The sequence below is a fragment of the Rhinopithecus roxellana genome, chromosome 1, assembly GCF_007565055.1.
Source record: "Rhinopithecus roxellana isolate Shanxi Qingling chromosome 1, ASM756505v1, whole genome shotgun sequence".
In the NCBI taxonomy this organism is placed as follows: Eukaryota; Metazoa; Chordata; class Mammalia; order Primates; family Cercopithecidae; genus Rhinopithecus; species Rhinopithecus roxellana.
In genome coordinates this window covers 109,783,981-109,809,675 of record NC_044549.1, presented here as the reverse complement: position 1 = coordinate 109,809,675, position 25,695 = coordinate 109,783,981, and positions in this window count along the sequence as shown.

Below are 25,695 nucleotides of genomic sequence, written 5' to 3'. Positions count from 1 at the left end.
TATCATTTTGATAATCATTTTCCAATAGCTAAACATCATTATATGTTCCTTAAGGAACATAATGTTTAAGGCTGGGCGTGGTGGCTCACACCTGTAGTCCCAGCACATTGGGAGGCCGGGGCAGGCAGATCACAAGGTCAAGAGATGGAGACCATCCTGATCAACATGATGAAACCCCGTCGCTACTAAAAAGACAAAAATTAGCCAGGCGTGGTGGCGAATGCCTGTAGTCCCAGCTACTTGGGAGGCTGAGGCAGGAGAAACCCTTGAACCCGGCAGGCAGAGCTTGCAGTGAGCCGAGATAACACCACTGCATTCCAGCCTGGGCAACAGAGTGAGACTCTGTCTCAAAAAAAGAAAAAAAAAAAAAAAAGAAAAAAAAAAAAGAAAAAAACATAATGTTTGGATGTACTTTAAAACCACATAGATTGATTGTGTTTCACTGATAATACATTTTTCCTTCTATTGTTTAAAATTATACTGAGGTTTATCTTTTCTTGTGAAATAATGCATTTCCCAGATTTATATTTGTTGCCATATTTATGCCTTAAATGAAAAGAATTTTTGTAAAATTCATTAATTTTATTCTCATTTATTTTTCCATTATAAGAGATATCAATTTTTAGAGAAAAATAAGACCTTGAGACTTGCTGAGATATAGTGCCTGCAGAAAAAATATTTCCATAAAGTAGAAATAAATAAAATCTGTAATTAGATACATGAGTTATAGGTATGCATCTAAGCACTTCTATTTTATATGTACTTCTATAAACAAATAATACATTTGCAGAAATTTGAAACTTTTCAGAAACCTACTCTAGTCTCTAAATACTTATAATGACCCTGTTCAAGCTAAAGTCATAATCATTTTCAACACTAATAGACATTCATGCTAAAAGTTAAGATAATTATAAATACCATCTAAAAAATGTCACATGAAAAATGAATTCATGTTTCTTTTAAAGAATCTAAAACAAAATTTTCAATGTCTAAATTTGTCCTACAATTACTTGTTAACTTCAAAGAGTTTTCAAAAACGTATACTTACCTAAGGCCATTTATTCAATGAATTCATCAAGCAGACATTGTGTGTGAGATACAAAACCCACTTTCCTTACGATTTCATAGTCCACTAGGGAAGATAGACAAGCAAACAGAAAACTACGGCTCAAAAAGATAAATGGTCTTGGGGAATTTCCAAGTATCCTGGGAACATAAAAAGGAGAATTGAACCTACAATACCAAAGAAGGATTCTTGAAGAAGGCCAGAGGTCAGAGATTACTTTATATTTGCATTGGTAATAGTCGTATTTTGAAGTATTTGATAATTTGTTAGTTTCAAACATTTCTGAGCTATCACCATTGATAAAGCCTCTTCGGACAATCCAAAAAGGAATACGTGCAGCTCTTCAAGTTTCTGAATAAGTGTTACGTAAAGCAGTGAAATATGGTCTACATCGAACCATAGTGGTCCTTTTAGCTTGTTATTTTTGACATCAATTATTATTGATGTTTCATCCTAAAACATAAGAAAAATTATACCATATAAATATTCATGATTCTGAGAATGTGCAAGAAGTTTTGGTTGCTTATGTCCAATCCTTTAGTTTATAAGTGATCACAAGGAAGCACAAATAGACTTGAAGTTGCTTAGGTCAAGGTGGATTTGAAGGAATTAAATTAACCTAAGAGAATGTTAGAAAGAACCAGAAAATCTGGAAGCAACCTGCCATCAGAGTTGCCAGAGGTCAGGCAGACCTCTTTAGGAAGAGGGAGAGTGTCTGTAAAAGACTCCCAACAGCTGGGTTGTAAAAGGTACAGCTGGAGCAGTTGGAAGAGAAAATGGAAAGGCCTGAAACTGCAAAAGAATGAGGGTAAAATGAGATGTGCCTTGCTCAGAACAATAAGAGAAAGGCAGGAACAGCTGCAGGGTTTGGATCTGAGATGCATAGCAAACCCAGTTGCAGGGAAGGCCTGAATGAACAGCAAAGTGAAATGCATATATGTGTGTGTGTGTATATATATATGTGTGTATATATATGTATATATGTATATATATGTACCTATATGTAGAAGACAAATACTTAGGTAGAATTAGTATGCTTAGAAAGTGAAGTTGTTAGGAATGAACTGGCGACAATAAAGATTAAAAGCTGAAGAGTATTGTAGTGACAGGTACTTTGATTACGCTTCTAGGATAGCAACATACTGTAAATAACAAGCTAAGAAATGCTTAGAACTACACTGGCTACCCAAAACAATTATGTTCTGAGTTTGGCATATTGTAACTTCTTAATTGGGGCATTTAAAATATTCCCTAGTCTATATATACATGGATTGATAGAAAATCCATTTAACTTGCTCTACAAATAGTTTTAAAATATTAAAACATGTCTATAGTTTTAAGACATTTCTCATCATAATTATATAGGGTAGAGTAGTCAATTAATTTTTTCTTTCACTATTAACAATGAGCTTTTATGAGACTGCTGCTTGGTGCAAGAGCCGCTGTCAGTCTTTGGGTTATTATAGTTGCTGATATTAATTTAAAATGAAAATAATATTAATCCACCAAAACATCCTTTCTTCAAATTATGTAGCATTTGCCTCTTTTTTTTTTTTTTTTTTTTTTTGCACTGCATAATATAGTCTGGCAAAAAGTTAAGTGTGATTTTAATTATTAGACTTGTTTATTCTAGGGAGGAGCCAATGGAGCACTTATGGTAATTAACATATTTTGTCTGGTTTTCTCATTTTGTTAATGATATCTTATTGAAGGTTGAGCAGTAATTACTGCCCACTGAGGTACATACGCTGAAACAAATTAATGGTCAATGACCAATAATGATTACACTTGTAATTATCTACTGTGAAATGTCAGAAAAATTGAAATTAAAAATAAAGTTATTTGAAGCTAACATTAAATTGTTTTGTTAAACTATGCTAAAATCATTTTAACAACTCAGCAGAGAAACGATATACCACAACTTTATCATCACTTCCACCAGTTTCATATTAATTTACAAGAAAATTTATTTTTCCGATGATTTACATTTTTACCCAATGAGATACAAAATTATAAAAGTGGAAAGAATAGGACACAGTTTATATTTACTTTCAGGTATATACGGCTTTTAGGTATTTGTAGCACTTTTACTTTAAGATCGACAACATAACTTTTCAGGGATTTCAAGAAGTAATTTTCTAGACCAGAAAATAGTATTTCCTCTATCCTTTTTCCTTTTTAAGATGAGATTTTTTCCCCCAACTCCTTCTTATTATCTATTTATGCATAAGAAATACTGGGATACTTACCACTTTAAAGGACTTTAATACTTTTTATTGCTCAAAGTTTATCTCATGGGTTTATCAAAATAAATCATAATCTTCCTATAACACTATCCACTTTAACTTGGGGTAGAGGGTGATGATAGATGTTCCAAAAGTTTCTGTATGATACAATTTGACTGGTAAAGTTGAGCAGCTTGAAACTCCTCTTTTTAAAAATTCTACCAACAACTTCAGCACATGTATTTGTCATGTGGAAAAAAAAATGATAAACTTTAACTGAGAATTAGCATAGTGTACTATTGGCATTCTTTGGACTGGAATGTGGGACTTCTGGGACGTACATCTGCATCACTAATTAGCTGTACTCACTGGTTCTGGGCCTTGGTTTTCTGACCTGAGAAATGGGAGCTTTGTACTAGATTATCTCCAGTGTCACTCACAGCTTCAATGTTCCATAATAAGTGTTGTAATAAGGATCACAAGAGTCTGGGAATTATTTTTCTTTTTTCTGGTTAAATTATGGTTTGAAAACATTTTATTAAGAAATTTAGGTAATTTTAATTACTTAGAGTTCAGTTTGTAGGGTCAAATTTTCTTATCTGTAATGTTTAGTCCTCATCAGATAATTAAGGTATGGAATAGACGTATATCTTTTTGTTTACTGAATGGGAAAACTAACCCTAGCATCTAAACTTGGATAACTAGTTTAAATATATACAATATTTTAAAATAAAATTTTAAAATAAAATTCAGACAAATGTGATTATTAGATAAAATTGTTAATAAAATGTAATGATTTCATTTATTACAGTGTTTTGTTTCTTATGAGAATTTGAGTTACTGTGGGATCAGAATTAAATTTTTACATAGTTTTGTACCCTGACTTATTACACATAAGATTGCAATAAAGATTTATTAAAAGAAAAAAATAAATGTTAAAGAATTTTCGGACTGTATGTTGCTATGTTGTTTTAAATTGTTTTAAGTTTTGAATATCTTCTTTTTTTTAAATTAGAAATGGACTTTTTATAAGATAAATGTTTTACAATGAAGCAATTAAAACCCGATTCTTTGAGTTAAGATTTATTGTTTGGATATGGATATCACACTGGAATTTCGATCTCACTGTTATGAGCAGAATATCACATCCAAATTACTTTTTTTCCATATATGAGGAAATTGGGCTTAATGAGGATACAAATTGCTGGATTATTATTAGCCAAAATTTCTGCCCTAGAGATTTTAGTCTGTCTATTAAAGTTTATCATGGTCTTCTTTAGGATCCACTAGTAAAAGGTGAGAATTGTTATCCAACTTTAAGATATTTTAGGACTTCTGACTGATTTTAATTTTTCTTTTCAGTTCATGGGAACGGATCTTGTACGCCTGGCTGAACTTGGTTTAGATTTTTGACAGTTTTTTATTTGCGTCCCATTTGGATGTTTTTCAAAATGTCCAGACTATTCACACCACATCTGAATAAGCACTACCCACTGGTTTAATTCAAATTGTCTGGCATACTTCTAATTAGTATTGTTAATGCTTACAGATTATTATTAATAAAATAAAGTGTTGCGCCTGGAGTTTACTAGAGAAATTATTAGAAGCTTAAAAGAAAAATTTAAGCTTTTAAAAATTGATTTTAATAGAAAATTCTTGGTTGGAGTATAATAAGAAATGACAAGCGCCAAAATAATTATCTCTTATGATATAATTCCCAATCTGAAATTTTGGTACTAATCCATTAATATATTTAGACTTAGCATCATTGGCAAACTGACAGTTATAGAGATGTATGTGGAGAATACTTAGAATCTAGTTTTGCTATACTAATAATTAGCAAATTTTAATTGTGTCCAAATCAGTACATGCCTGCACATCGGTATGCATTTTAGCAACTAAAAAAGCAGTTTGCAATAATATTAAGTTATAAATTGTTTCCAGTTCTTACTTCCTCAGTAGTGAGTGAAAAACACAACTGATTATAAAAATATTATCTAGAAGTATGCTGGAAAAATACATGTTTATGTGTGTCTACCTCTGAAATAATGGAGTGTTTCTGTGCATTTTTCTCAAGACCGTTTAAGGAAAGTTATTTAAGAAGCAAATAAAGTAAGAAGCTGAAATTTATTTAATTTTAAAAATTATGACTTTGTAAAAGTGAGGTTGTGGGCACTTACACCATAGTCATGTTTTCTACCAAACTGTGCATCATGAACGTAAGCAAGTGAATTCATCATTTAGAGGCTCATATTTTTAAAAATCTGATGTTTTATATTTTTTGTGTTTGGAGCATTAGTGAAGTTTTTCCAAAACCATTTGCTACGTGTATAACTGTGTTAATAGTTTTGATTTATATCTATATCTTTATAAATTCTCTTAAAATGTATATGAGCATTTACAATTGAAATGCTCATATTTACAACTGAAAAATTTAAAATGTATATACATATACCTGGTACATTAAAAATTCAAAGGAATAAATTACTTTCCTTATTTTGCTCACAAATTTAAAAGAATTCCTACTATGTCTTTTTCCTCATTGATCTGTATATTGGAATTGTGGTCATAAGAATATCAGTTTCATTATTTTGTTTTGGAAATATTTCAACATCTCCATTCAAGGACTGACTGGATCATGTTTACAGAGGCTTTTCAAGGCATCTGTTCTTAGCCACAGCTGAGAGTGGGGCCCACCGTGCTGACTGGAAGGATCCACCTAGAATTTGTTGAATTAAGTCCTTGCACCTGGATGTAATTGTTGTGCCGCTGTGCTGGGGTTTTCTTAAGCTAGTGGTAAAACAAATTAGCTCAATTTAAACTGGCATCCAGTAGAGAAGCAACAACTCACCTCATATAATGTTTTCCAAATAATTATTTTTGTATTGCCAGGTTTACCTCATGAATATTTCCCTGAGGATTGGTTGAGAAAAAATGTTTTTAAACTAGAGATGTGATGAAAATTCTGCTTATGTTATAGGCTTTGATATTATTGCAGTATAATTAAGATATGGATAAATATGTGATCATAATTTCGGTCAAGCTGGATTATTCCCCTTGCTAAATAAAACAAAAATTCAGATATTTAATTGTGAGTTAGAGCTGAGGAAATATTCTCATATCTGTATTTAAGTTTCATTAGCCATTGTCATATTTGCTGTGGATTTAATGACATAACTATGTTTACAGGCAGAAAAGATGCATGTAAGGGTCCTGATCAACAGAAGACAAGATTCATTTTTGTCTGTCAGTAGAACTTGTCATCTCATTTGTTTATGCATGTTTTCAGTCATTTACCCTTGGCAATCAAATTCACAAGCTTTCTGGAAATCCAGTAAATTTTAAATTTTAGTAGCTATTAAGAATGGAACTGGTACATATGGGCATATGAGACTAATACTCATAGATACTTCTTTGTACATTAATTACTTATTCACCTAATACAAAAATCGTGGGCACCAAGTGAGTGACAGACAGAATTCTTAGCACTGAGGGCACAGCTGGGAAGCATGGGGAATTCCTGCCTTCCTGACGTTTACATTTTAACTGGAGAGACAGACAAAAAATAAAAGAAAGAAAGAAAGAAAGAAAGAAAGAAAGAAAGAAAGAAAGAAAGAAAGAAAGAAAGAAAGAAAGAAAGAAAGAAAGAAAGAAAGAAAGAGGAAAGAATATAATTTTAGTGAGTGTTATATTCTATGAAGAACATAATGTGAACTAGAGTATGGAGGAAAGGTACAACTAGATTGTTTAGACAGAAGGGCTTCTCTGGGAAAGTTTTCATGTTCATGTATCAATAAACACATATGCTACCTGCATTTATGTAAGCATTTATTTCTTAATATGCATTTGTACTTGCAATGCCTTGTGCAGTGTTTAGCATAAAATGAAAGAAGAATGCTCTTTGTAATTGGAGATGGAAGGCAACTAGCATATTGAAAAGTCTGTGCACAGATGTAGGGACATATATGTAAAAGGCTGTTGATACTATTGTTTTACCAAATATAACATAGACAATAAAACAGCCCAATACTATAAAATGATTTATTACAAAGGTTTGGATATAAAGCCCTCCAGAGTCCTTTTTAATCACTGTCTTCAAAAGTTGTTACTTCTTCTGTCATAATAATTTATACATATTTCTGCTATAGTGCATCCCACATTGCATTGCCATTAGTTATATACAAATACATATTTCTTTCTGGGTTTTGCTCCTTGACAGTGTTTCTCCTTTAACATCTTTGTATTTCCAAGCAAATCAAATTTGTTTTGATAGATTTGTGTGATAGTGGGGATTTTACTTTATTTCAGTTACAATGTTCTGACCTGATTACATGGGAATTTTTCACTTACATGTTGATGTTCTGAGAGAAAAATGTTGTCTTTAAGTGGCAGAGCTTACCAAATTCCCGCAAACCAGCTAGCTGACTTGTGCTTATTGCTCGTAGGAAACGTTGTAGCTAAGTTGATTAGCAATGACAACACTACTGCTACTGCTGGAAATATCTACCGTTTTGTTTTCAGCCTTTTCCAGTGTTAGCTATTGGCCACTACTTACATTGTTCTATCAAATCCTGACAGCTACCCTATCAGATAGGTATTTATTGACCCTCTTTATAAATGTGTAATTGAAACTCAGAATAAAAAACTTCCTGGTCACCGGCCTTGTCATATTATTATGTGTGCTGAGTTACATGAAGTTTATTATAGATAATAAAAATACTGTAAAATTTCAAATTAAAACTTTAGTAAATGGCTACTTTATATGTCTAATATGTGTCTCGTTATGTGGCAGTGGGGTATTCTTTTGAATGTTTAGTGGAGCTTGGGTGTGAAGTGTCAGGGATATGTATTTTGTTAAAGTTTGGGATGGGTGTATGTGTACATATGTCATATGTGTAAATATTTGCATAGTTATTTGATACTATGAGCTTTGAGCTGAGTAGCACACACTATTATTCCTCTCTGCAAAATGAACTTTGGAGGACAAGGGCAATTTCTTGTTATCTCTGTGGCCTCAATGATACAATATAGATACCTACTAAATGCTTTTAAAAAACCCCAAAATTTAACAAAGCAATTTCATCACTAAGGCGATGCATAGCATAGGAGCCCCTAAGATTTTTACTTTCTCCAAATTTAAAAAACAGTGTCAATAACAGGGGAAAACAACAAATCAATAGCTGTTACTATTTTTGTTTTAAAAGATCAGTAGAGTTTTATTTTGATTATAAGTCTTGATCTTCAATATTAAGCAAAAGTGTATTTTTATCTTCCTATGGAATGATGAAGGTGAAGGCCAGTCCCCACCATTGGTAATTCATGTTATGGTTATGTGTCCACAGGTACATAGACAGTAGAACATACTCAATATGCTTTGTAACATTTACACATATTTGATTCTTGCAGCTCAAAGTGAAGAAATGGTCTAGATATAAACGTAGGTGACTTGAATACAAAATATTGCTATTATATGATTTTGTATTTCAGATATTAGAAAAAACAAGCATATGATTAGTAGGTTCAACTTCAGTAATTACACAGCAATTTACTGAGTACAGAATAAAAAAATATTTAGTCCACAATTTCTATTAATTAAGAGTAGAAGATGATTTTTAGTAGAAGCTCCTTATATACTGTATGGTACAAGTCTAAAATTCTCAGAGTTAAAGAGAGGAGCTTTATGAACATGTGCTTATTCTCCTTCTCTTATTTTTTCTGGGAGAACACTTAGTTCATTCTATGGAATTAAGGCCACCCCTGAAGTAATCTCTCACAGAATTATGTGCTGCTTCAGGTATGCCAGTGAAAGCAGGTCTCTCACAGTTCCAATATTTTTGTTAAATTGATATATAGACCAAAATCTGAATGCGACATGATTTTAAATTCCCCAAATTATCCAATCTAATCTTAGTGTTCCACGTGTAACTCTGAAGGGAAATTAAATCGTATTTTGTTGAAAGATAGTATTGTAGAAACTTAGTATAAGGCTCTAGAAGTTACCTGTCTGTCATGAAAGATTTGTTTTTATGGGAATGAATGATACATTGTAGATTTCACAGAAAACTCTATGTTTTCAAATTTTTGATGTCCCAGATTTAATTTCACTAACTGATACCCACGGAGTGTTCATACTGAATTGATATGGGGAGAGATAACTGGCAGTGAAGAGGCAAACAATCATCTAGTTGCTCCAGGCATCTGTGATTTTTCCTACTTCTTTATTATTTCAGGTGCTCTACATTTTGCTTTTAAAATAACTGTTTTAATTCTATTGATTTCTCTACATCTCTGCTTGTACCAGCTACCATATTCTGTCACTTGGACTGCATGCTGACTTCCCTGTCTCTAGCCTCCCACTTTAAATGCCCTGACATTCATTCTCTATACAGGAGTCAGAATTTTTTTTATAGTATAAGTCAAATTATGTCTCTCCCTCTTTAAAAGGCTTTCAAGGCTTTATTTGCAATTGCCCAAATTGAAAATAATCCAAATGTTCATCAACTAGTGAATGAATAAACAAAAATCATAATAATTCATACAATAGAATTATTTCAGCAATCATGAGCTGATACATACCAGAACATCGGTGAGTCTGAAAGGCATTATGCTAAGTAAGAGAAGCAAGACACAAAGGCTATGTGATTCCATTTATATGACATTTTGGAAAAACTATAGGGACAAAATCAGACCAGTAGTTGCTAGGGGGTGGTGGATGCAAGATAATAACTTTTTTGGTGTGAGGTGAATGATCTATTTCTTGATTGTGATATTTGCACATCTGTATACATTTGTCTATAATAATCAGTTTTATGTGCAAATAGTGAATTTTAATACATTCATATATGATATGACATATTTGTATGTATCTGTCTGTGTCACACTCTCTCTCTCTCACACACACATATGTATATGTATATAGGGAGTTCCAATCCTATACAATGCATTGTATCCCCCTAGAAATAAAAATCAGAAAATAAACACATTTTCATTAAGTGCCTCCTTTGACTCCAATAATTGTGCATATGTATTGTAGACTGTGAGAAACTTCTGCTCCAAATTATGGACATGAGGTACATTATACCCCAATAAATGTGACTTAAGCATCAAAAAGCATTCAATGGCCTTCCTGTACTTAGACTGAAGCTCCATAGCCCTAACTGTGGTATAAGATGCCTCTTGTGAACTTGCGTCTGCCTGCCCTTCACCTGTTTTCTCACACTGCCTCTCATTGTTCTAGATTATTTAGTGAGTTTTCTTAGATGTTTGATATTTAACTTTAAAAACAAACATTAGCATTCAAAAGTAACATTTAATATTTGTTGAAGATTTAAAATGTGAAATTATATATTAATAATTCCTTGAAACAATATATTTTCTCATAAAAATTAAAATCCTTATATACAAACTCTCTATATCTGTCATAATAGGCATCTTGATTTTTTGTTCATGGAAAGGGAAGAGAAGATTCAGTAATTTTAAATATCAGAGGGAGTGTTCAACTTAGACAATGACTAGTTATTTTCTGTCAGTTAAACATAATACAGGATGAACTTACACTATATTAATTAATTAAACAAATGATTTTTTATATCTATGATGTAACAGGAGACATAAAGGGGGCATTTTCACTTTATAAATATATGAAGATTGAATTTCACTAAGTCATAAGCTCTTCTATTTTATTTACAAATATAATTTAACATACAAGCCCTCACTTACAGTCATGTGCTTCATAGCTACATTTTGGTCAACTATGGACTGCATGTATGACAGTGGTCCTGTAAGATTTTAGTGCTGTATTTTTACTGTACCCTTTCTATGTTTAGATATACAGATACTTACCTTTGGGTTGCAATTTCCTATGGTATCCAGTACAGTAACGTGCTGTACAGGTTTGTACCCTAGGAGCAATAGGCTAGAATGAATAGCCTAGGTGTGTAGTAGCCTACAACAGCTACCTTTGTATGAGTATACTCTATACCATGTTTATACAATGAGGAAATTGCCTAATGACACATTTTTCAGAATGTATGTCTGTAGTTAAGTAACACGTGATTGTATATATATTTCAGAAATATGCAATACACCTTCTTGTGTATTGAATGTGAGTCAGTGCACAAACATATAGCAAGTACAACTTATAATAAGAGAGAGACTGAATATAGAAAACACACACTTACACCCACAAAAAATTTATTCAATTCTAACAAAAATACAGTTTTCTAAAAGTGGGAACATACAAAAGTAAAAATTTAGTTAACATATATCTAAATTAGACTTACAAAGCTTCTATAAATGCATTAAAAATTCATATCAATCATTAAAATATCTAAAAAAAAGTCATATATATTATCTGATAGTGTACCACATCACATTGGTCACCTTTACATACTATCCCTCCCAGGAGTATTTCAGAACTGGACAAAATTTTCAACTCATGTGAGAATTAGCAAAATGCAAATTGAGTCCGTAATGATATTATGGAATTTTAATTTTCTAAAAATATCAATTAACTATTTCCTTCCTTTCCTGCCTCCCTCTCTCCCTCCCTCCCTCCCTCCCTCCCTTCCTTCCTTCCTTCTTTCCTTCCTTCCTTCCTTACCTCCCTTCCTCCCTCCCTTCCCCCAATTCTCACTCTTCTTTACCCTTCCGTTTTTTCTTATGCTCACTAATTACGGTCACTGTAAGAGGTTTTCAGTTTATGGCTCTGGGATATCTTCAATTCACCTGAAAGTTTTGCTATTCTGCATGAATATAGTAAATATACAGACCACTGGCTAGCCTGAATCCCAGAATTTTTTCTTTTCTCTTAGTTAATTTCCTTTTAAGGTCCAAGAACAGGAAAACATTACTCAGGGAACATCTTGTGCAATGATGCCACATCCATCACTTAACTAAGAGCTTGTTTTCAACTTTCTGAACCAGCGGGGTGACCTTATGTTCCCAAGAGAGGGCCTAAAATGCGCTGGGCAAAGCTCTGCCTCTTGAAATGGCTGTTTGGTGTTACAGATGTTCAGGTGACTGACTGATGGTTTCCTCCCTCGGTATGACAGCTCCTGGGTAGCTCTAGGATGTGACTTTAAACTGGAATGACTCTCAGGAGCTAGGTTTGATATGGCACAATCTCAAGGCATCCCTAAGTCTGAAGTTCTTCCAGCAGGTCTGGTGAGTTCTAAAACTTTCCTGGCAAACCCATCTACTCTGACAGCACAAACAGAGAAACGAAAACAAGAGAAATATCAAAGTTGAGGCCTTCCTGGGTGTAGTATAACATACTGGTTGAAAGCTATAGTTCTGAGGTTGAGATTGTTTGGGTACAATTCCTAATTCCACCTTTGCTGGCTGCACAATCAGGGCATCAATTTTCTCATTTATGGTATTAAGAATATAATGATGACAATAATAATAATACTCATATTCAATGGAATTACTGTGAAGATTAAATTAAATTAACACAACCTAGCAGAAAATAAACATTAACTAAATGTTGTCTGTTAGTATTGTTGTTATTGCTGTTATACTGTTATTCTAAGCCTTAGCAGATAATTTGGCCACAGTTGACTAACCACTAGGGATTTTCTTGTATTATCAATTATACAAATAATTTATAGAGCAGTTGTGATAAATATATACATATGGAGGCTAGGCATAGTGGCTCAGCCTGTAATCCTCGTACTTTGGGCAGTTGAAGGGGGAGGATTGCTTGAGGCCAGGATTTCAAGACCAGTCAGGGCAACATAGAGAGACTTTGTCTCTACAAAAAATTTAAAAATTAGCTGGGTATTGTGGCACACACCTGTAGTCCTGGCTGCCAGAAAGGATCACTTTGGTCCAGGAGTTTGAAACCACAGTGAGCCATGATTATGCCACTGCACTCCAGTCCAGAAGACAGAGCGAGATCCTGTCTCCAAAAAAAAAAAAAAAAAAAAAAAAGTAAGAAGTTAAGAAAATTATTTTAAGATACATGTGGGTGCTGGAATTTAAAATATTCATCACCAGTTTGTATAGAGACAGGAAAATGTGTCTTGAGTCAATCTTTATTCAGTTTTGTGCAAAAACATCTCCTTTTCTTGGTTTTATAATTAGATAAAATATTCAAGGCACCAAAATATTACTTAAAGGAGGAGGCAGCTTAAGAAGTAAGCCAATATATATTATATTTTTCCTAGGATAATCTTCTGTAAGAAATTAGATTAGATGAGAAAAATAAAATTTCAGATTTCACTTGGCATTTTGTAACTCTGCTTACACAAAATGTTAAAAACAAACAAAAATTTTACTTATCTCTTTTTATCACACATATTTTCTCTGGTAAATTCTATGCCAGATGTAGGAAGCAAATTATTAAAAATACAACTTCCAGCAAATAAAAAGGCAATTATTGCTATATTGTTTTAATATAAAATCTGAGATAAATTTTCAATGAAAAATATTTATGATTTTTATGATATCTATTTTCTTATCTTCCTCTTTTTCTTCATTATTATTGTGGTAGTATCACTGGAATTCATAGAAACGACACATTGCTAAATGGCAGCAAACACTGAACAAAGGTAAAACACAATTAATTTATGCAGGAAAATGGGCGAGAAAAGCAGAAAGACCCTTTTCTATATAGTAAATACATTATTTGTAGAAATCATTTTTATTAAGTATTTCCAGGCATGCAAATAACTGTTATTCTCAACTGTCTCTTCTATGTCTTGGCCAAACTAAACCACAAAGGACAAGCAGCTCAGAGATTAGCGAATGCGTCTCAGCTGTCCTAGGAAAGTGCTGTCAGCAAGTCTGAAGAGTTTCCCAGAAGCCCCGAAAGGACGCAATAGCATCGTTTAGCAGAAAGAAACAGCCGTGGATTAATGTTCTTTTGGCATTCATCTTCTGGCTTTGTGATTTTGGGCAAGTTGCTTATCTTCCTCCATTTATTCACATATATAATGAGAGGAGTAATACCTACCTTACAAACTTTTCTGTGAGAAGAAAAAAAAATTGTTAAATATTTACTGTGTGTAAAATGCTTATTCCTTTAAAGTTTTCATGTCAGTTAAAAACGTTATTGGCTTGAAACCTGATAAAAGCATGTTATTGACTTGAATCCTGACTCAACAATGGAAATAGCAATTGTGCCTGCCATTCAGGGTGGCACAATTATTTCCATTGGTTCAGGGTGGTGGGGTGGGAGCTACTAGATAGAACAGGTGGGGCAATTCTTGATACATTTTGGTGTTTTTTGTTACTACTAATCCACCAACTCTTGTTTTCACTCAGAAGCAGATCAAATGGACATATTTATTATAGACAGAAAGAATGATAAATGAGATTAATTTTAAAAATAAAATGAAAAGGAAAATAATTATGAATGTATGATTTATAAGTTCTGAATATATGATTTATAAGTTCTGCATGTATATATAATAAAATCATTTAAATTACACGAGTATTAACTGAGTGAAGTAATTTTGATCACTTGGATTTATGTGTTCAGTCTTAAATGAAAACAAGACGTGATGGCTTTAGAGAATTTCACTTTGACTGGAAGTGTTTTTAATTGAAGAGTATTTTGCATTAGCTGATGGAGTTAATTTCCCTAAGATCTTCGATAACTAGTGCATGTAGCACTAGCTAGTTGGAATCTGAGCATTGAGAGACATTCTCTATTATCTTAAGTAAAAAAAAATTGTGTTTTATGACATATGTAAAATATGCAAGCTCATATGCTCTTTAAGATGGGATAAAAGAGAATAGTTTTATTGTATATTAGAATAACTGGGTTTTTCTGATATAGTACTTCCCAGATGTTAGCAGTTGCTATGAAGATAATAAAATCAAGCACAATACAGTATTTCTTGGGTCAAGTTGGAGAAACACTAGATTAATAAAAAATAAATAAATGAGGCTTTCATTGCAGCATTTCTCAGAATCTTTACTATACCAAGGTGTATTGAGAATCTTTAAGGATGTTGGCAATATGTTTACTGTGTTTTCTAATATTTGATCATCAAATCATTTTCTTAAGAAGTTATTGTAAGGAATATATTTTGGAAAATACTGGGCTGGAAGATGATTATATTTTCTTGTCTTCATTTTTTTAAATTAGGGAAAACAAAATTCATACAAATTCTAAGATGACATACGAGTTTAGAATTTTCCACCACATATTCACCCTGTTTGATCAATTCCACTGGGGACATTCTTGTATAGCTACCTTACAATGCAATTTCTAATAATGAAAGATTGTGGCTCCTGGCTCTTCTTTCTTCTAGCATTTTAAAAGTGTAAGTTATCCTGTATGCTAGGTCCAGAAAAATGCTGGGCTTGCCTCTGAGAATATCTGATCTTGAGAATGGAGAACTAGACCAAAGTGGCACCTGGAAATTTTTTTTTAAATTTTATTATACTTTAAACTCTGGGGTACATGTGCAGGTTTGTTACATAGGTATACACGTGCCATGGTGATTTGCTGCACTCATCAACTCGTCATCTACATTAGGTATTTCTCCTAATGCTATCCCTCCCCTAGCCTCCCACCCACCGATAGGCCCCGGTGTGTGATGTTCCCCTCCCTGTGTCCATGTGTTCTCATTGTTCAACTTCCACTTATGAGTGAGAACATGAGGTGTTTGGTTTTCTGTTCTTGTGTTAGTTTGCTGAGAATGATGGTTTCCAACTTTATCCATGTCCCTGCAAAGGACATGAAATCATCTTTTTTTGTGAGCATCTGGGATTTAAAACATGAAGACAAAGAGAAGACACTCCAAATGAAAGTCAGTTTCCACAAGAACTATCTTGGAACTTTGAAATACAATTTTAGAGACAGAATTAGAGACATCAATACAATTGAGTCTGTAATAAGTGATAATTATTATCATGTGTTCTATTAATCATGTCCCAGGAAGAAGGGAAACAATAGAAAAAGAAAATCTCAGTAGAGAATTATGTTTTTGTTTTTTATTGTTTTTGTTTTTCAACATTGATGCTACTGTCATTTTGGACCAGATAATTCTTTGTTGTGAAGGACTATCCTGTGCACCGTAGTGTTTAGCCGCATCCCTAGCCTGTACCCCAAGATGCCAGTAGTACCTCACCCCCAACTTCTAACAATCAAAAAGCTCTCCAGACTTTGATGAGTATCTCCTGATGGGGGAAAAACCACGCCGTGTTGAGAATTATTGATCTAATCCTTTCCTATAATATTTCCTTCCTTTGGCACTCAATGATGAGTATAGAAAATTCAAGGGTATTGTGTTATATATGTTCATGTGATTATACAATAAAACTGCAAATAATTTCAGGAAGAATAACAATTGTCTAGTGGGTTTTTAAAATCCTTTTTCTGAGTCTCATTCTAGAAGTATGGGATCACTTTCTAATCTCCTATTAGCTGACCTAGCTGTCTTACTTTTTTATCCTTGTGCCCTGACTGATTGTCATTTCTATTTAAAAGGATATTAGCAAAACTTTCACTTAAAATGTTTAAGAAGAAAATTACTAAAATTGTGATTTAGAATTTCTCCTGGTTGATATAATCTTTCAGGTATCAACAAACACTAATTATATAAATAAAATAAGTAGTTGCCAAATATGTTGATTAAAACTATAAGCTAAATTGAAGGGGATAGCATACAATCCCCCATCTATTTACATTTTGACATTCTGTTGGGCTATAAATTTTACACTTCTCTCTCTCTCTCTCTCTCTCTCTCAATAGTTTCTTTTCTTTTGATATTTGAGATTGTTACAAAACTAGAAATGAAACAGTTTCTGATAGGTTAGAAAACATTGTCCAAAAATAAGCTGCTTGTTTACTAGTGCAATCAAGAGTAAAAATGTGAATTGTAAGATTGTTACTTTAATTTTTATTTTTTTTTCCATTTTTAGTCTCCAGGACTGAATATTCACTTCTAGAAAGGAACATGGTAAAATTTTAAAATTTGTGTCAACTTCTACTAGATTTGAGTAACTTCTTAAATAAAGGGGAAAAAATAAATAAAAAGATAAAGCTTGTTTATTCTGACAAGCAATTAGATTGTCAAAGCATAATCCATGATGTACTTGGAATAATTTAACATTTTGACATAATATCTTCTGTTTAAGAAATGTCCAAATATATATTTTCTAATTTAAAATAGTCTAATTACAGAAGAGGTAAAAATGTGAGCCCTTAAGAAATCTATATCTTAGTTTAATAGCCAGAATATTATTTTCTTTTTGTTTTCCAAAGTTTTTTGTGTGCATAGTTAATATGAAATACATTCACCACCCAGTGTTCTTAGTGCTTATAATAGTATTGAATAATAAAAAGCTTAAAGTCCATTTTAAAATTTTACATATGATTAAATTTAAGTTAATCTTCTTTATTTGTTTTCATTTTATAAAAAGGTACTCTCTTACCTCTGTCAGATTACATTAGAAGATTTAGGTGACATTCTTATACTAGGGAAACTGCAAACACTTCTACAGGCTATATATTTATGCAGCCACAATAGGCATAATCCTATTTTTATGAAGAACAAACATAATTGACTTAAAATAAAAATACCTTCCTGAAATCACCTATTCTATTCTATTTTGTCCAATTTAAAAAAATATCCTAAAATCTTGATTCAAAAATTTAAATCAGATAAATAAGCACAATCCCTTGCCAACGGCTGAAAAGATTGCTGTAAAATTCCAAACAGAATATCAGTTGGGACCTGATAAAGCAAAAGAAGTAGACGATTCAAATGAATTTCTTTTTGAATACACATTTGCTCATCTTTGCCCAAGGGTCAAAAACTGAGAATTATTCTGGAACAGAAATGGTGACTATATGACCTGTTGTTTAAAGTGTGTTTCTAAACTGGCTTATAATTACCAAATTAATCTCAGAATATATTAAAAACCTATTTGCACAAACTATGTACAAGTGAAAAAGGGAGCAGAGCACTTTACCTGTATTGATACAAAGCATTGCATAACAAGTATTTGTTTTTGTAGCTATCACGGCTTTGGGAACAAGTAAATATAAACAGCGGGAAACACAAATACAGAGTCAGTGCAACTGGAGGTTGTCAGGGAGCAGTATGGTGGCTTTAGGAGCTGAATTCTGCTTGAAATAAACTTTGTCTCAGTATGCGTAAGAGGCTTTGGCGCTGTATCAGACCTCTAGGGCAACCGCTCAGCAGGACAGGGATTATCCGGTGGTTTACTATAGTCTCTGCTTCCCAATTCATAGAAAACTTGCCTCCTTGTCATACTCTTACATTAACTCACTAGGTACTAACTTTTCCATCTATCTCTATATTTTTTTTTCTAGGATTTTAGATATTTTGGCAAAAACAGAGTAGCAGATGTTAATTCAGAATCTAAAAAGTAAGTTAATAAATATAATTGAGAAGACACCAAACGTTTGACATCTATAGATAGCAAAAAAGAATAACGATGGGTAATTTTGCAAGCCGAGTTATTCCCATTTTCTGAAATTGATGTTTCTTTTTTTTTCGGTGACCCTACAGAAAATGTCCTAAGCACAAATTGCTGTATTTTAATATAACTGCTATTCACTCGAAGTTCCAAATATATTTCTACTCTAACAATGAGATGCTTTTTTTTTCTTTTCTTTTCTTTCTTTTTTGAGGCTTGACAGGGTTAATTCCATTTAGCTGTGGGAAGACTATGCTGTGGTGGAAACCCCATGGTTATTCCAAACGCATGACCATCAAAGAGCCAGATTAGCTGAACGAGGAGGGAAAGGAAACTGTGCACTTCCTGTCTCTTAATAAAGCTAAGATTACAGAAGTATTTAATAACCATTGTGGGTTTTAATAGAAAATTGTAAGAACACTTTTGGTAATTCACTCAATCTATAGTTACCCTTGAAGATTGTTTTTGTTGAAGCTAGTTTAAATATCTAAAAAAATGTTGTAAAATCAGGATTGTGTTACGCATAGGACTGCTAAGTAATCAACTATAAAGACATTAGAAGTTCTTTTTGGATATCTCATTTGCACGGAGAAGAGTGAGTTGCACCACGGCTAACGAAAACAACAGCAATTGTTTTATAAGCATTGTGAAGGCAATAAAATGTGAATTCCTTATGTAGGTCCAAATGTAGCAGCTGGATTTGGCTTTATGAACCATGAAAAATAGTTCCCATCTGGAAGTTGATTTTGAATAAAGATGCAACAGTAAGACAGCATTTTACATGAAACATTTTATATATGTCTAGCCCAATCATTGGTACTTTCTTGTTCTAATAGGAAAATAATAATTGAGGGTCAATGTATTTAATATTAAATACTCAAAGTGTTCTTAATCTCACTGTGGGTACATATTTTGCGCATTGAAAACCAGCTAGGTAACACAAAATTATTTTTAAATTTTATTAATAAATAATTAAGACTGAATAGTGATTATACAATTACAAACATAGTTACTCATAGTTATGAAGTTAAAAATTCCATTGGTAATTGTGATAAATTATTTATTGAAAAACATATGCTAACATGTGCAATACACTCTATCATTATACAGCATATTACAAAATATTAATTTTTTCTTTGTATTCTTTATCATGCCCCCCATGTAACAAATATTTCACATGTAATGAATGAAGTTACATGTGAATTAGTCCTTCTGAGGTTATTTTACTATCACCCTGCTTACAGGGAGGCATATATTCAAATACAAAATAAACATATATCTATAAATCTAATTTTAGAAGATTTAGATAACACTCGTCAACAAATTTCAATCTCCTCCTGAATGTATTATGTAAATTGATCAAAATTATTGCATAGTGTAAACATTTTTAGTATATGTTTTGCATTTAGCAAGAGAAGACATAATTTGCCCCGCTTTTGCAATTGTGGTCATATTAAAATTGAGAGGCTGAGCAGGTAATAAGAAGGTTGACAGTATATAGGCTGTAATGGACATTGCATCATTTGATAAAGGTTGATCCAACTTTTAAAGATTTAAGCTCAAATAAGCTATTGTTTAGGTTTATGCACATTGGTGTGTTATTTAAAATAGACAAAGATATTAAGTTACTAGTCTTAGTTCTTTTCTTTTTAAAAATACTTTAATTTTGAGTTACTTAATAATTATAGATAAAACAAAGCCAGCTTTAGTATATCTGCAAATAAAAAAATTCTTCATATTATATTTTGAGGTACAGTGAAAATGCAATAAAGTAAGAAAGGATAGAGGTAAAATAAAAAGTATAAATATATTAAAATTTGTTATAATGACACCATTTATTAGATAATTGTTTCTAAAGTTTTGATTTTTTTCTTAAACGCTTATTTATAAGTTTATCAATCAGCAAGGAAGCTCAGATATTGAGTTGTTATTAGGTTTTAAAGTAATTTTTCTTCATGTGAAAATTCCACATTATGATTACCTTATTCAAATATTTCATGTTTTCACACTTGTTGTCTATCAGAATGAGTTGAGGGTGGAGAAAATAAAAAGTATTTTTATTTAATTAATTAATTTATTTATTTATTTTGAGATAGAGTCTTGCTCTGTCGCCAGGCTGGAGTGCAGTGGTGAGATCTCAGCTCACTACACCCTCCGCCTCCCTGGTTTAAGTAATTCTCCTGCCTTAGACTCCCGAGTAGCTGGGACTACAGGCACTTGCCACTGCACCCGGCTAATTTTTGTATTTTTAGTAGAGACGGGGTTTTACCCTGTTGTCCAGGCTGGTCTCGATTTCTTGACCTCGTGATCCGCCCACCTCGGCCTCCCAAAGTGCTGGGATTGCAGGCGTGAGTCCCGCGCCCGGCTGATGAAAAGTCTTTAGTATACTACGTAGTCTATAAGGGTTCAATAAGTAGTAGCAATTAAGACCAAATAATGAAGAATCTTTCTTTTGTAGTATAATTAATTTTGTTTAAGATGTTTATTGTTAATTATTTATTGTAAGAACAACAACATTCAGAAAGTTAAAGAAATTTTAAAAAACCCAAAATAGATTAATAATTGGTATGTGTAATGTGCAATATGAGTTCTATCTATGTAAGGATAAAAAAACAAACTACCAGAGACTTTATACTATGTTCTATTTTGATAACTATTCAAAACACGGATTTGTTAGCTTGATTTTCAGCTTTTTGCTAAACTGAAAGCTTTTTTAGAATACAAAATAGGATATCAGACTCCTTAAAAATTATATGATTAAAATATGAAGGATGAATGAATGTCAATAGAAAAATATTCTTAGTTTTCAAATATAATTATGAATAAATTCTTTTTTAAAATGGAAAGAGAAAAATTCCATCTCCATTTGTTTTCCTGTTTTTTAAAATTTTACTTTCCAGAATTTTATTACCTAAGCCTCTGCAGAGGTGGGCCAAATGATTCATACTCAGTCTTTTCTCTCTAAATACAACCTTGAAGATGCAGCTAATATTGTACTATTCCATAAATAATACTATTTACTAATTCTTCCCCTACAAGTCCTTTCATCTTTGGACTTGGAGAACTGGGACTGTCTTAGAAATTCACTGACTAATCATTCACATATGTATATGTATACATATATATACATACACAAATATATACATACATACATATATGTGACATATGGGTAGTTTTATATTTGTATTTATGGTCTTCTGCTGTTTAGATAATCCATACAAGTATAATTGGCATCTCTAAGTACATTATACCTTTCTTAAAACCAAGCACTATATTTTAACAATTTGATAGCTCCTAACTGATAGCTTTGTACGTGATGGGCAGACAAGTATCTGTTACTTCTATATCCTTGATGAAACATTACATCAGTGATTATGCCTCTCAGTGGACATTTGGCAATATTTGGAAACATTTTTGGTTTTCACAATACTGGGTGGAGTGGAGGCATTAGGGATGGTGCTACTGGCATCAGGGGAAGAGGCCAGGGTTGCTACTAAACATTCTACAATGCACAGGACGCTTGTTTCCTTACTGTACTCTTATGCGAGCTCACTCAGTGTTTTAATTTCGAATCTTTACAATGAAGAGTGTACCTTCAATGATTAGGAGAGACACAAGATGGAAATTAAGGTTTCATTATTTACAGATCCTCGGGGGCACACAGCACACTTAGAACACACACACACACATACACACACACACACATGAGAGAGAGAGAGAGAGAGAGAGAGAGAGAGAGAGATTAGGGAGTGTGTGGAGAGACAGAGAAACCCATGGGCCTCCACCTTTATTGGGTCCAGGGCATTATCCAAACAGGGTTTCCACAGGGAGTTTTAATTGATGGGTTTGAAACAAGCAGGTACAAGTTTCAGGAGGTTCTGCCGTGACTGAAAAGTAGTCTCTATGGCATATCTGCATAGCCCATGCAGGGTGTGAGCATCTGCTGGGCCAGTCATGTAGGCTGCATGTAGTTGTTTCAAAGCCAGGTGATCACCAAGAGGAAGTTGTATAAGGCAGATATCTGCATTAAACACACTGAGAAACTGGGAGGAGGTATGGAATTGAAAACTGTGTCAAGAGTGACTGAGCCCTGCTTCTGTTATGAGAAAGTCCAACTTAAAGTGGATGCCAAGACAACATAAAACTATAAGAATTCACTAAAATTAGGCATTAACTTTTCCATCTACTTTTTGCTACTGCGATTTCAGGGGATTTTTTTGACCAAAAAAAAAAAAGGCATGAAAAAGAGTAGATTCTAAGACAAGAAACAATTATACAGGCAAAAGTTTTAATAATGCCACAGTTAAGAAACCCTGCATTACATCAAATTCCATCATCACCCAGTTAAACAATAAAAATCCCAAGAGAAATTTTGATGGGAAAATAGAACATCTTTATAAAAATCTTAATAATATATTTTTTTGTCCAAAATTCTACTTAATTTCTACTTAATTACTGCTTAATGTAAAATAGTAGGCACTTTTTCCTTATAAAAATTGTGTTACCTTTTTTCCTTAAATGTTTATTTAATGAGCATACTTATTATGCAGATTTTTAACTATTTTGCCAAGTAGTGTCTTTTCAGGTTGAAAACAGACACATAGGAAGAAAAATACTATAGAAAACTCATAGAAATTATATATGTTTTCACTAGGAAAAAACCCTGAAATTGATGCAGTTCCTTAATTTTGCATATCTTAGAAACATGAGTTATTTTAACATTTTGTATTCAAATATTTTATTCACTTTTACTCCAGCCTGAGTTCTATACCTCTCTCTACAATGTCTTACCTCCTTTACAAACACATAGCAAAAATTTCGTTAAATTCAATTGTATTTGTCCAGCTATAACTTTCAGAAAGGCAAGTTCACTATTTTTTTTCTAAAGAATTACAATGTATCATGGGAAGGGAGTGTGAGGTCCATCTAAGGACAGTGGTTGGTTGAGATTTCAAAGTGTAGTTTTGAAGATAGCATATACTTTGTACTCATTTGGTCCTCAGGCCCAGTCATCCTGTCACCTCTTCCCTACACGCTGAGACTGTGTGCCAGAGTCCTGGGGAGAGGACCTGTCGCAAAAATCTTTGTCTTTCCAGCATAAGAAAGTCCCATTTGTTGCTTTTGTAACACAGTACAACATAAAATGGGATAAAGGGTTGTAATAATATTCACATCTTTGTGAATATTGGTGTACTATATATTTTCTTTTCAATATTTGAAGGTCTCTTTTAATTTGAGAAATTGAAACATTAGGAATCAACTTCTAAGTTCATTTTTTAAATACCTTTCTACCTTAGTTTTTGAAGTAACTTTTATACCACAATAAATACAATTATAGAGAAATTTCAGTAATGGTAATTTCTTACCAAAAGCCAAGTATGAATTCTATGCTGCTGTTTACATACTTTAAAATGTTCTCTTTCACTCTAGAAACAATATGTTTTTTTTAATTTTTTATGGGTACATGGTAAATACATTTATGGAATATATGAGAGTTTTGATACAAGCATATAATGTGTAATACCCACTTCAGGGTAAATGGGGTATCCATTGACTCAAACAGTTATCATTTCTTCATGTTAAGAACATTCCAATTCCACTCCTTCAGTTACTTTAAAATATACAGTAGATTATTGTTGACTATAATCACCCTGTTGTGCTATAAAATATGAGATGATATTTAATCTATCTAACTAGGTTTTTGTACACATTAACCATCCCTCCCTCCAAACTACACTTTCTAACCTCTGGGATGGGTATCAACCATCATTCTACTCTCTGTTGCCATAAGTTCAATTGTTTTAATTTTTAGCTACCACAAATGAGTGAAAGCATGTGAAATTTGTCTTTTTTGTGCTGTCTTATTTCACTTACCATAATGACCTCCAGTCCCATCCATATCATTGCATATGACAGGATCTCATTCTTTTTTATGGCTGATAGTACTCTACTGTGTACATGTATCACATTTTCTTTTTCCATGCATCTGTTGATGAACACTTAGGTTGATTCCAAATCTTGGCTATTGTGAACACTGCTGCAATAAACATGATTCTAATTTCGTTTCTTTTGGATATATACCTAGCTGTGGAATTGCTGAATCCTATGGTAGTTCTATTTTTAGTATTTTTGAGGAACCACCACATCGCTCTCCATGGTGGCTGTACTAATTTACATTCTCACCAACAGTATACAAGGGTTCCCCTTCCTCCACATCCTTGTCAGCATTTGCGACGGTGTGCCTTTTTGATGCAAACCACTGTAACTGGGGTGTGATGATAACTCATTGCAGTTTCAATTTGCATTTCTCTGATGGTTAGTGATCATTTGAGCATTTTTTCATATATCTTTTGGCCATTTGTATGTCTTCTTTTGAGAAATGCCTCTTCAGATGTTTTGCTCATTTTAAAATTGGATTATTAAATATTTTCCTATTGAGATCTTTGAGCTCCTTATATATTCTGGTTATTAATCCCTTATCAGATGAATAGTTTGTAAATATCAATATGTTTTCATTTTATTTTATTCTTATTTTTGTGGGTACATAGTAGCTATATATATTTATATTTATGGGATACACAAATGTTTTAAAATTGAAAACCAAACTCTGTAATAAACATGCTTTAAATTTCAATCTAATAGATTTAATCTATATTGAGATAGCTACTGGTTATTAAGATATTGTCAAGAACAATAACAACAAGAAGCACTTTTATGTGTCTTGTTCCATAATAGCGTGTTTTCAAAAAATAAATTTGTTTCTCTGAGAAGCAATTTTATGAGCCACCATACAAGAGGTGCATTTATTCAGACCCTAAAATTTATAACAAATGTCACATCTATATCCAAAATTGTTTGCTGTTCTTAGATGGACTTCATCAATTATCTGTTTTTTTAAATCTTTCTTTTTTTTCCAACATTTTTTTCAGGAGTTCTTTATTTTTACAAAACACCTACTCATACTTACTTAGAAAAATAAAGTATTTAAAAAATTGTTTCAAA